Here is a 14,066-nt window from a genome sequence, read left to right as displayed (position 1 = left end):
TAATTTAATAAAAGTTTTTGTTGGTTCCAAAAATTTGGAACTAGGGAAATTCATTTTGTTTGTTTTGAAATTTTTGGGATGTTACACATCGATTGTATGCATTAGAGTTGGAAGAATTGTCCTGCCGCATGGCATGGACAGTTCCAAGACCCAAAAAGGATTCCACCATAATCCTTGAAGCTGTGGCTGACTATGAAGCTCGAATTTGAGATGCTTTTTTCGGATTGCCCGGTATGTTGAACGACATCAACGTTGTCCAACGATCACCCTTAATGAGCAGAATTGCTTTGGGTGATACTCTACCGGTTTAGTTTCAAGCCAATGGGCACACATAGAACTTTGGGTACTTCCTAGCCGACGACATGTACCCAAAGTGGAAAACATTTGTGAAGCCATTTGTGAAACCATCTGGTAAGAAACAAGTTCAATTCCACAATGCACAAGAGGCGGCAAGAAAAGATGTTGAGAGAGCATTTAGGATTTTGCAAGCCCAATTCGCTTTTGTTCGAGGACCAGCTAGATTTTGGGATCAAGAGGTCCTTTGGCACATCATGAATGCATGTATTATCATGCATAACATGATCATCGAAGATGACCATGGTCAAGACAATGACTGCTTGCACTATGAGTTGATGGGCCGACCAGTTCGAGTGCATAGGAGAGAAGAGAGAGTTGCCAAGTTTATTGCCTCCTACAAAGCTATTCGGAAGGAGGAAACTCATCTTGACCTTCAAAATGATCTGATCGAAGAGTGGTGGGCATGGAATGGGCAGCAATAATTATATTTCATTTCTAGTTGTTGTATTTCATTTATTCACGGTTTGTTGTATTAGCAATAATTTTTTATTTCATATTGTTGTAATAAACTATTTATATTTGATTTTTTTGATTGTGTTTGATCTTCAAAGCGACTTTCTAGTTATTATTTTATGTTTGTGCATGTGCCAGCCCGCTGCATTTTACTGCACCTGGAATTGACACATTTTGCGCGTGCTAAACATTGCAGCACCTGGTGAAGCGATTTGCAAAGGCACGCGTTAAAACTGGAAAAATGACGCTGCATAATTGTTTTACCGCGGGGCGCAAGCGCGCATCTGTTGGAGATGCTCTTAAACCTTCAATTTCTAAACAATATACATCAACTCACATCAATTGGCAAGAGTAACTGCTGGGATATGCCAACTAGGTATACAACGACGGGGTCATGATTTTGGTAAGCCCGGGTGGTTCAAAGATGGTGGTGAGGCATACAACTCATCGTGCGGCCCAATTGCCGGATTACGAAGGTGAGATCCGTCCTGGAGACGAAGTTGTCAGATTCAGCCCATGATTAAGGACGGTCCGATACGTGATGTGCAAGACAAGGAATCCTTTACAACTAATGAGAAACTGATTAAGTTATGAATTAATCTTAGTAGGGTGCTCCAATTTGGATATTATAGATTAGGGATTTCTATTTTCGTGCCCTCGGGTTCTTAGTTGTGCTCAGTTTTCCCCAGCTCCTTAGTTTTTCCTCAGTTTTCCCCAAGACCTTGTCTGAAACCCGCAGAAGGAGCTCGGACGGAAGGAATCCGTTAAGTTGACCGTTCCGTGCTGACGAGTGGGGTCGTGTCATTTGTGGGGCCGCGTCGTGTGAGGCTGGTAGGAAGGAACCGCGTGGGACGGGACGAGACCGTGTTTGTGTGGCCATAGCGTGTGGGGCCGTAGCGTGTGGAGCCGTGTGGGTCCGGGACGTGGGCACGAGTGGTTTCTATCTCTTTCGCCCAGATTAGCAGTTTTCAATGTACCTTTTTCCTCTCTCTCGCTCGACCTCATTCATATTTGATAGCCCAAATTGGTAGCAAATCTAGAGCAGCTTCTCCTTCTGTTTTTTAACGCCATTTATTTCTTTATGCCTTCATTTTTACCCAATTAGGTAGGAAATCTAGGGCACAAATCCAGAGAAAATATAGGATAAGCTGCATACAGCAGCCAACATAGCATAGATATATTCACGACAGATCCAACAGTAGTACCGATAGAACCCTACAACATAAGCTACATTTTACATGAATTTAAGCTGCTCTACAGATAGAGCAGTCACATACAGAGAGTGCAATAGGCATGTTCAACGCCTCCAGGTAGCACCTGTGACTCGCTTAGAGGTTGAGTTGGTGAATCCCAAGTGCTTTATTTTTGGCCATGAACGCATGCACGTTCACGGTCGTTCCAACTCTAGCGCCGCATCTGCCAATGGATTCAGCATGGTTCACCAGGCAGTTGAAGTCGGTGGCACGGAGCTTCCTGTTGCGAAGGGTACTTGTAAATGCCTCGAGCAAAGGGGCCATCGTAATGGCCGGACTCGCAGCCTCCGAGGACGTGACGAGTCTTGGTGTGGAAGGACTCGTCGTCGTTGTCGACGTCAGCTGCTCTGCACTGTCACGTAGGACCAAAGATCGTGCAAAAAACACGGAGTCAATTGCAACGATGATGGAACAGAGAGTGAACAAAGATCATGCATGATAATATGGGCTCGAAAAAAGAGGTAGCCTCGGTTACATTGGACACACTTATATCCAGGATTTGAGTCGAGTAAACCAAAGATCATGCACAACAAATTTGTACACACCAATTGTTTACTGACCAAACCCTGAATCAATTTGTGCCCAAATATTCATCATCATCGGTACAAATCTTAAACAAAAGCAAATCACAAACACTAATAACGCAAGATCTAACACAAAAGGATTGAACTAGGAACAGACGCACCCTAATAACGCAAGATCTAACACAAATGGATTGAACTAGGAACAGACGAACCCTAATAACGCTAGATCTAACACAAAAGGATTGAAATGGGATAAGAACAAGGGAGCAAAGGGTTACCTCCGGCTCGTCGTCGACGATGCTGGTGTCGTAGGGATTCTTCGGCGCGACGTACGGCACTGATTCGTACGGGTTCCAAGCGACGGGGGCCTGGACGGTGGCGGCGGCCGATGCGCCGACGGCTGATGCGTCGGCTGCTACGTTAGAAGCAGCGACAGGGGCCTGGACGGGGGGGGGCAGCGGCCGATGCGCCGACAATGGGCATCTCATTCTTGTCCATTGATACGTCTCCAACGTATCGATAATTTCTTGTGTTCCATGCCACATTATTGATGTTATCTACATGTTATATGCACACTTTATGTCATATTCATGCATTTTCTGGAACTAACCTATTAACAAGATGCCGAAGTGCCAGTTCCTGTTTTCTGCTGTTTTTGGTTTCAGAAATCCTAGTAATGAAATATTCTCGGAATCGGACGAAATCAACGCCAAAGATCTTAGAATCCCCGGAAGCATCCAGAACACACGAGAGGGACCAGAGGGGGGGCACGGAGCCCACCACACCATACCTCGGCGCGGCCTAGGGGGCCCGCGCCCCCCTAGGGTTTGGCCAGCCCTTCGACCCCTGGCGCCGCCTCTTCGCCTATAAGAAGCCCCTGGATCAGAAAACCGGATACCAATTGACGAAACCCACAGAAACCTGCCAGAGCCGCCGCCATCGCGAAGCCAAGATCTGGGGGACAGGATCTCTGTTCCGGCACGCTGCCGGAGCGGGGAAGTGCCCCCGGAAGGCTTCTCCATCGACACCGCTGCCATCTCCATCGACACCGCTGCCATCTCCACCGCCATCTTCATCACCGCAGCTGCTCCCATGAGGAGGGAGTAGTTCTCCATCGAGGCTCGGGGCTGTACCGGTAGCTATGTGGTTCATCTCTCTCCTATGTAGTTCAATACAATAATCTCATGAGCTGCCTTACATGATTGAGATTCATATGATGATGCTTGTAATCTAGATGTCATTATGCTAGTCAAGTGAGTTTTACTTATGTGATCTCCGGAGACTCCTCGTCCCACGTGTGTAAAGGTGACAGTGTGTGCACCGTGTGGGTCTCTTAGGCTAGATTTCACGAGAATACTTATTCACTGTTGAATGGCATAGTGAGGTGCTTATTTATATCTCTTTATGATTGCAGCATGTTGTATCACAATTTATCTATGTGCTACTCTAGTGATGTGTTATTAAAGTAGTTTTATTCCTCCTGCATGTGTGCAAAGGTGACAGTGCGTGCACCGTGTTAGTACTTGGTTTATGCTATGATCATGATCTCTTGTAGATTATGGAGTTAACTATTGCTATGATAATATTGATGTGATCTATTCCTCCTACATATGCATGAAGGTGACGAGTGTGCATGCTATGCTAGTACTTGGTTTAGTAGCGTTGATCTATCTTACACTAAAGGTTACTTAAACATGAGCATTATTGTGGAGCTTGTTAACTCCGGCATTGAGGGTTCGTGTAATCCTACGCAATGTGTTCATCATCCAACAAAAGTGTAGAGTATGCATTTATCTGTTATGTTATGTGATCGATGTTGAGAGTGTCCACTAGTGAAAGTCTATTCCCTAGGCCTTGTTCCTAAATACTGCTGAGTTACTACTCGCTTGTTTACTACTCGCTGCGTTACTACTACCTGCGTTACTACTCGCTTGTTTACTTGTTTTACTCGCGTTACTATCTGCTGCAATACCACCACCATCAACTACACGCCAAGCACTTTTCCGGCACCGTTGCTACTGCTCATACTTATTTATACCACCCGTATTTCACTATCTCTTCGCCGAACTAGTGCACCTATTTGGTGTGTTGGGGACACAAGAGACTTCTTGCTTTGTGGTTGCAGTGGTTGCATGAGAGGGATATCTTTGACCTCTTCCTCCCTGAGTTCGATAAACCTTGGGTATCCACTTAAGGGAAACTTGCTCGCTGTTCTACAAACCTCTCGCTCTTGGAGGCCCAACACTCGTCTACAGGAAAGGAGGGGAACGTAGACATCAAGCACTTTTCACGGCGCCGTTGCCGGGGAGGAAAGGTAAAAAGGCTCTCATACTACGGTCTCGGTGTAAAGTATTTTTCTGGCGCCGTCGTGTGTGTGCTCAAAGCTATTTCCTTTAGATCCCGCAATTGCATCTTGTTGTTTCTTGTTTACACTAGTTTGGCATAATGTACAAGAGTGAGCTTCTTATTCTATTTCCTGATTTAAAACATGGATTGTTTGATGCGAAAATTAAAAAACCTATGAAATCTTCTTTGCATGCTGGTAGTAATATTAGTATGAACACTTCGAACACCATTATTGATAATGATATAGAAAGTTCTAAGCTTGGGGAAGCTGGTTTTCATGATCTTTTTAGTCCCCCAAGCATTGAGGAGAAAATTTTCTTTGATGATACTTTGCCTCCTATTTGTGATGATTATAATAGTGGTCTTTTGATGCCACCTACTATGGAGAGTAAATTTTGTTGTGATTATACTATGCCTCCTACACTTGATGAGAATAATAATGATAGCTACTTTGTTGAATTTGCTCCCACTACAACTAATAAAATTGATTATGCTTATGTGGAGAGTAATAATTTTATGCATGAGACTCATGATAAGAATGCTTTATGTGATAGTTATATTGTTGAGTTTGCTCATGATGCTACTGAAAGTTATTATGAGAGAGGAAAATATGGTTGTAGAAATTTTCATGTTACTTAAATGCCTCTCTATGTGCTGAAATTTTTGATGCTACACTTGTTTTATCTTCCTATGCTTGTTACTTTGCTCTTCATGAACTTGTTTATTTACAAGATTCCCATGCATAGGAAGCATGTTAGACTTAAATGTGTTTTGAATTTGCCTCTTGGTGCTCTCTTTTGCTTCAAATACTATTTCTTGCGAGTGCATCATTAAAACTGCTGAGCCCATCTTAACGGCTAAAAAGAAAGAACTTCTTGGGAGATAACCCATGTGTTATTTTGCTACAGTACTTTGTTTTATATTTGTGTCTTGGAAGTTGTTTACTACTGTAGCAACCTCTCCTTATCTTAGTTTTGAGTTTTGTTGTGCCAAGTTAAGTCTTTGATAGAAAAGTAAGTACTAGATTTGGATTACTGCGCAGTTCCAGATTTCTTTGCTGTCACGAATCTGAGCCCACTGCCCTGCAGGAAGCTCAGAAAATTATGCCAATTTACGTGCATGATCCTCAGATATGTACGCAACTTTCATTCAATTTGAGCATTTTCATTTGAGCAAATCTGGTGGCCTAATAAAATCCATCTTTACGGACTGTTCTGTTTTGACAGATTCTGCCTTTTATTTCGCATTGCCTCTTTTGCTATGTTGGATGAATTTCTTTGATCCATTAATGTCCAGTAGCTTTATGCAATGTCCAGAAGTGTTAAGAATGATTGTGTCACCTCTGAACATGTTAATTTTTATTGTCCACTAACCCTCTAATGAGTTGTTTCGAGTTTGGTGTGGAGGAAGTTTTCAAGGGTCAAGAGAGGAGGATGATATACTATGATCAAGGAGAGTGAAAGCTCTAAGCTTGGGGATGCACCCGGTGGTTCACCCCTGCATATATCAAGAAGACTCAAGCGTCTAAGCTTGGGGATGCCCAAGGCATCCCCTTCTTCATCGACAAATTATCAGAGTTCCTCCCCTGAAACTATATTTTTATTCGGCCACATCTTATGTGCTTTACTTGGAGCGTCTGTGTGCTTTTGTTTTTATTTTTGTTTGAATAAATTGGATTACATCATGCTTGTGTGGGAGAGAGACACGCTCCGCTGGTTCATATGAACACATGTGTTCTTAGCTCATAATATTCATGGCGAAGTTTCCTCTTCGTTAAATTGTTATATGGTTGGAATTGGAAAATGATACATGTAGTAATTGCTATAATGTCTTGGGTAATGTGATACTTGGCAATTGTTGTGCTCATGTTTAAGCTCTTGCATCATATACTTTGCACCTATTAGTGAAGAATACATAGAGCATGCTAAAATTTGGTTTGCATAATTGGTCTCTCTAAAGTCTAGATAATTTCTAGTTTTGAGTTTGAACAACAAGGAAGACGGTGTAGAGTCTTATAATGTTTTCAATATGTCTTTTATGTGAGTTTTGCTGCACCAGTTCATCCTTGTGTTTGTTTCAAATAACCTTGCTAGCCTAAACCTTGTATCGAGAGGGAATACTTCTCATGCATCCAAATACTTGAGCCAACACTATGCCATTTGTGTCCACCATACCTACCTACTACATGGTATTTCCCGCCATTCCAAAGTAAATTGCTTGAGTGCTACCTTTAAACAATTCAAAATTTATTACCTCTTATTTGTGTCAATGTTTTATAGCTCATGAGGAAGTATGTGGTGTTTATCTTTCAATCTTGTTGGGCAACTTTCACCAATGGACTAGTGGCTTCATCCGCTTATCCAATAATTTTGCAAAAAGAGCCGGCAATGGGATTCCCAGTCCCAAATTAATTAACAAAAATAGACACTCCTCCATGGTATGTGATTGTTGGACGGCACCCGAAGGATTCGGTTAGCCATGGCTTGTGTAAGCAAAGGTTGGGAGGAGTGTCATCATAATAAAACTAAAATAAAAAGGCACTCCTTCATGGTATGAGATTGTTGGCAGGCACCCGAGGATTCGGTTAGCCATGGTTTGTGAAAGAAAGGTTGGAAGGAGTGCCATCCAAAAATAAAATAAAATGGGAGCCGCTCTTTGAAGGTTTTTCTGGCAAGGGGGTTAGAGTACCCGCTACCATTCGTTGACAACAACATACACCTCTCAAAACTTTATTTTTATGCTCTCTTTATGTTTTCAAAATCAAAGCTCTAGCACAAATATAGCAATCGATGCTTTCCTCTTTGAAGGACCATTCTTTTACTTTTATTGTTGAGTCAGCTTCACCTATTTCTCTCCACCTCAAGAAGCAAACACTTGTGTGAACTGTGCATTGATTCTTACATATTTGCATATTGCACTTGTTATATTGCTTTGCATTGACAATTATCCATGAGATATACATGTTATAAGTTGAAAGCAACCGCTGAAACTTCATCTTCCTTTGTGTTGCTTCAATGCCTTTACTTTGAATTATTGCTTTATGAGTTAACTCTTATGCAAGACTTATTGATGCTTGTCTTGAAGTGCTATTCATGAAAAGTCTTTGCTATATGATTCAGTTGTTTACCCATGTCATATCCATTGTTTTGATCGCTGCATTCACTACATATGCTGTACAAATAGTATGATCAAGTTTATGATGGCATGTCACTCCAGAAATTATCTTTGTTATCGTTTTACCTGCTCGGGACGAGCAGAACTAAGCTTGGGGATGCCGATACGTCTCCAACGTATCGATAATTTCTTGTGTTCCATGCCACATTATTGATGTTATCTACATGTTATATGCACACTTTATGTCATATTCGTGCATTTTCCGGAACTAACCTATTAACAAGATGCCGAAGTGCCGCTTCTCGTTTTCTCGCTGTTTTTGGTTTCGTAAATCCTAGTAACGAAATATTCTCGGAATCGGACGAAATCAACGCCAAAGATCTTAGAATCCCCGGAAGCATCCAGAACACACGAGAGGGACCGGAGGGGGGCACAGGCCCACCACACCATACCCGGCGCGGCCTAGGGGGCCCGCGCCCCCTAGGGTTTGGCCAGCCCTTCGACCCCCGGCGCCGCCTCTTCGCCTATAAGAAGCCCCCGGATCAGAAAACCCGATACCAATTGACGAAACCCACGTAAACCTGCCGGAGCCGCCGCCATCGCGAAGCCAAGATCCGGGGGACAGGATCTCTGTTCCGGCACGCTGCCGGAGCGGGGAAGTGCCCCGGAAGGCTTCTCCATCGACACCGCTGCCATCTCCATCGACACCGCTGCCATCTCCACCGCCATCTTCATCACCGCTGCTGCTCCCATGAGGAGGGAGTAGTTCTCCATCGAGGCTCGGGGCTGTACCGGTAGCTATGTGGTTCATCTCTCTCCTATGTAGTTCAATACAATAATCTCATGAGCTGCCTTACATGATTGAGATTCATATGATGATGCTTGTAATCTAGATGTCATTATGCTAGTCAAGTGAGTTTTACTTATGTGATCTCCGGAGACTCCTCGTCCCACGTGTGTAAAGGTGACAGTGTGTGCACCGTGTGGGTCTCTTAGGCTAGATTTCACGGAATACTTATTCACCGTTGAATGGCATAGTGAGGTGCTTATTTATATCTCTTTATGATTGCAGCATGTTGTATCACAATTTATCTATGTGCTACTCTAGTGATGTGTTATTAAAGTAGTTTTATTCCTCCCGCATGTGTGCAAAGGTGACAGTGCGTGCACCGTGTTAGTACTTGGTTTATGCTATGATCATGATCTCTTGTAGATTATGGAGTTAACTATTGCTATGATAATATTGATGTGATCTATTCCTCCTACATATGCATGAAGGTGACAAGTGTGCATGCTATGCTAGTACTTGGTTTAGTAGCGTTGATCTATCTTACACTAAAGGTTACTTAAACATGAGCATTATTGTGGAGCTTGTTAACTCCGGCATTGAGGGTTCGTGTAATCCTACGCAATGTGTTCATCATCCAACAAAAGTGTAGAGTATGCATTTATCTCGTTCGTTATGTGATCGATGTTGAGAGTGTCCACTAGTGAAAGTCTATTCCCTAGGCCTTGTTCCTAAATACTCGCTGAGTTACTACCGCTTGTTTACTACCGTCTTGCGTTACTACTCATCGCGTTACTACGCTTGTTTACTCGTTTTATCTGCGTTACTACTCGTCTGCAATACCACCACCATCAACTACACGCCAAGCACTTTTCCGGCACCGTTGCTATCGCTCATACTTATTTATACCACCTGTATTTCACTATCTCTTCGCCGAACTAGTGCACCTATTTGGTGTGTTGGGGACACAAGAAACTTCTTGCTTTGTGGTTGCAGGGTTGCATGAGAGGGATATCTTTGACCTCTTCCTCCCTGAGTTCGATAAACCTTGGGTATCCACTTAAGGGAAACTTGCTGCTGTTCTACAAACCTCTGCTCTTGGAGGCCCAACACTGTCTACAGGAAAGGAGGGGGAACGTAGACATCATCCATCGCCGGCGGTTTTATTCGGGATTTTTTCTTCGGTTGTGGAGAAGATGATGGGATAGGAGAGGCGGTTGCAGTGAGAACGTGCGTCGAGGGAGAGAAAAAGGGCTCTATAAATACGAAGGTGGCGTGTACCGCAACACGCGTCCGCTATGCACGGCTGCAGCGTGCACCGCGACACAAGTCTAACCCTGGGACGTTTGGTGTACTGAGTTATAACCTCATGCCTTATACAGAAATTTTATCTGTACTCAGTTTTCCCCTCGAGTACTTAGACTGACAAGTGCAATATACTCAGTTTTACCCTCAAGTAGCTGGTCAACATAGAGTCAACAAATGAGATTAACATATCTAATTGAGTCATTTCATGCGCAAAAAAATCCAAAAAAATAAAAACATAGTGGCACCTACTCATGGAGTCTTCCTACGCAACCTGCCACCTAGAAAACCTTAACAAACATATATGAATCAAGTTTTACCACAAATTGCCACTTCTCAGAATCACTAGTGTAGCTATGAAGATGCATGGTCACTCAAACCCCTTTGCAAAACATCTTCCCCAAAAACATAGTTTGTCTAAATGATACCATAATTATCACACTCATGTATATTTGAATTGCAAATAATTTGATGTAGCCCAATATGAATTATATTGTACAAAACACGCAATTTTCATTTTGTAATTCTTTTGTTTGAATCCCTTAGTCTATTTACTATTTATGTGCCCTTGGATTCTTAGTACTACTCAGTTTTCCCCTCAAGTTCTTCACAAATGCTCTAAGAAGCCCAAACTTATCCTGATTGGTTGAGCCGTTGTCACACGGATCGACTCCACGAACCGTTGATCAACTGATCTAACGGGCAGTATACCCCTCCCCGTCTCTTCGTGGCCACCCCTCTCTCTCTCTCTTCGTGGCCACCCCTCTCTCTCTCTGTCGGTGGATGCATTATTGTCACCCATCTAACAATTATCAACTATATTTCGCTTTCGTTTTCTTTTAGGGGATATAGTTTTGGTAATTTGAAACGGCCCAAAAGTGGTATAATTTTGGTATAAACATGAGGCATACATATTTGCGGATTTCGGTGAATGCATTATTGTCACCCCTCTAACAATTATCAACTATCTTTCGCTTTTCTTTTCTTTTAGGGGATATAGTTTGGGATATAGTTTTGGTAATTTGAAATGGCCCAAAAGTGGTATAATTTTGGTATAAACATGAGGCATACATATTTGCGGATTTCGGTGAATGCATTATTGTCACCCCTCTAACAATTATCAACTATCTTTCGCTTTCCTTTTCTTTTAGGGGATATAGTTTTGGTAATTTGAAACGGCCCAAAAGTGGTATAATTTTGGTATAAATATGAGGCATACATATTTGCGGATTTCGGTGAATGCATTATTGTCACCCCTCTAACAATTATCAACTATCTTTCGCTTTCATTTTCTTTTAGGGGATATAGTTTTGGTAATTTGAAACGGCCCAAAAGTGGTATAATTTTGGTATGAACATGAGGCATACATATTTGCGGATTTCGGTGAATGCATTATTGTCACCCCTCTAACAATTATCAACTATCTTTCGCTTTCCTTTTCTTTTAGGGGATATAGTTTGGGATATAGTTTTGGTAATTTGAAACGGCCCAAAAGTGGTATAATTTTGGTATAAACATGAGGCATACATATTTGCGGATTTCAGAGAATGCATTATTGTCACCCCTCTAACAATTATCAACTTTCTTTAGCATTCCAATATAGTTGGTAATTTCGGTGAATGCACACAGTAACTATGAAAACAACTACAAGTACATGTAACTGAATAATGGATTTGTAACAAGGTATCCCTTGTAACAACTTCTAGCGCCTGGTGAGCAATGATAAGAATCCGATCGCAATTATACAACGTGAAAAACAACCAGCCATCAGATTAGCTTGCTTCTTCAACTCGATCAGCTGCCTTAACTGCTTGTTCATTTTCTTCGCTCTCCCTTCACTTCCACCAGTCCCGCATTGGGAGCATTAGGCATAATCGGAACGGCTCCTCTCTCCGCCGCATTCTCTACGAGCAAGTCCCCCTCCCAAATTGCGCTCCCCAATAGCGCCAATTGATTCCCGCAATTGAAGCCTCGCGAACGTACACATCGATCCACTCGAAATACCCGCATTTCTTCGAGGATCTGAAAACAACAACGTGAACCCTAAATCCCAAATTCGAGGGAATAACAAGAAAATCGAGACAAAACAGAGAAATTGGAGCGAGATCTAGCCTTATCCCCCTCTCTATATGGCAAGCTCTCGCATGCAAGGAACTCACGTCCACGGTTGCCGTTCTCGTCCGTCTTACAAATCGACCGCTTCAGAGGCTCCTGGCGTGGGCAGTCAGGGCATCTTGTCAAAGGCACGGGTCCATACTGCGGCCATGAAGAACGGGAGGTCGAAGAGAAACTAGACATCACACGCCTGCCGGAGAAGGGCTGCCGCTGGCGGAGAAGAAGAACAATGGGGCGCGGGGAAAGAAAGGGGAAGCAATGGCACGGGCACGGGCGCCGGGAAAGAAAGGGGAAGCAATGGCACGGGCACGGGCGCGGGGCTGGCTCGGGCTCCCATTTTGCAACGGTCACCTGGGTAAGCTGTGAGTCCGGCGCGCTAACGTGGTCAAGTTGTGGGTCCCACGATGATCTGGATAAGTGAAGACGTGTCCACTACGGGGCACCAATAGCGGCCCCACTTGCCAGCACCAACCAACGTCAACTAAACGGGAATCCTCCGTCCGAGCTCCTTCTGCGGGTTTCAGACAAGATCTTGGGGAAAACTCATGAAAAACTAAGGAGCTGGGGAAAACTGAGTATAACTAAGGACCCGAGGGCACGAAAATAGAAGTCCCTATAGATTATATAGCAAATATAACACTTCATTTTTTTATTCTATAAAATAAAACCCGTGATGCGCAAATAAAATAAAGAGCTCCAGCGCTAAAAAAATTAGGGGTGACAAAGCAATCGAAAGTCCACGCCAGTAGTAACGATGTATCTGTGACGATCAAAGAAGTAACACACCACGTCAGTATTTGTCCATGAATTACCATGTGACATTAAAAGAGAGCGTCAAGGGTAGCAGCCTACTGAAGGGCTACGACAAAAGCTCGCGCGATAATGTACTGCTTACAAACACTTTACAAAAACCGTCGTCAGTGGTTATGTTATTTTATTTTTTTTGAACGGGGAGAGGTCCCGAAGGACCCAAATACTGCTCTATTCATCAGCGGTGATTTTACATTTTACATAAAGGACCTCAAAAAGAAAAGACATTACAACTTGGTCCAAAAATCTTGCAAAAAGGACACTATGAAGATTTGCAGAAACGCCATCGAGTCCTCCGTCTTCATCATCACCGCCCGCGCTAAACCACCTCAGAGCACGACGACCAGCCTCAGCACCGGGGATGAAACCACTTGGCCTGAGGAAGGTTTGAACCGCCACGTCGAGGAAGAAGGGCCTCCACTGAAGGAGATTGAAGACGCACAAGCGCAGAAGCTGCACCGGCGTGTGGAGTGGCCGCCATCTCAGCCGAAGATCACAGCAGCCAAGGTTTGCTGCCATGTATGAACTCCACAAAGCAGCATCACATACTATCCCCAGAGATCTAGATCCCGTCGGTAGCCCCATCAATCCGCCACCATGACGGCCATCCAGGACATAACCAAGAAGATCTCGATCTCCACCATAGCCAACAAGCTTATTTAAGCCGCTTCCTCCAGATCCGCCACAGATCACCACCGTCCACCATGGACAGCAGCAGAGCAGCAGGAGGAGGGCTCTCCAACCGTCGCTCGGGGACGATGGAGAACGAGGCGGAGACGGCATACAGCCAGACGCCATGGAGGCAAAACACAAACCCAAGACACCTAAACCTAGCCTACACCTGTACAGGGAGGGGACCCTCACCCTACTCGACGCCGGCCACCGCCGGAGAAGAGAGAGGAGGGGCCAGCCGGCCCAAGATCTGGAAGAGAAGAGGAGATGGGGAGGGTCGAGAGCTGTGGGAGAGAGACACTGAATCCAGTGGTTATGTAGAAAGGACGT

This window comes from Lolium rigidum, chromosome 1 (genome assembly GCF_022539505.1).
Source record: "Lolium rigidum isolate FL_2022 chromosome 1, APGP_CSIRO_Lrig_0.1, whole genome shotgun sequence".
NCBI lineage: Eukaryota > Viridiplantae > Streptophyta > Magnoliopsida > Poales > Poaceae > Lolium > Lolium rigidum.
This window is presented reverse-complemented; position numbering follows the sequence as displayed.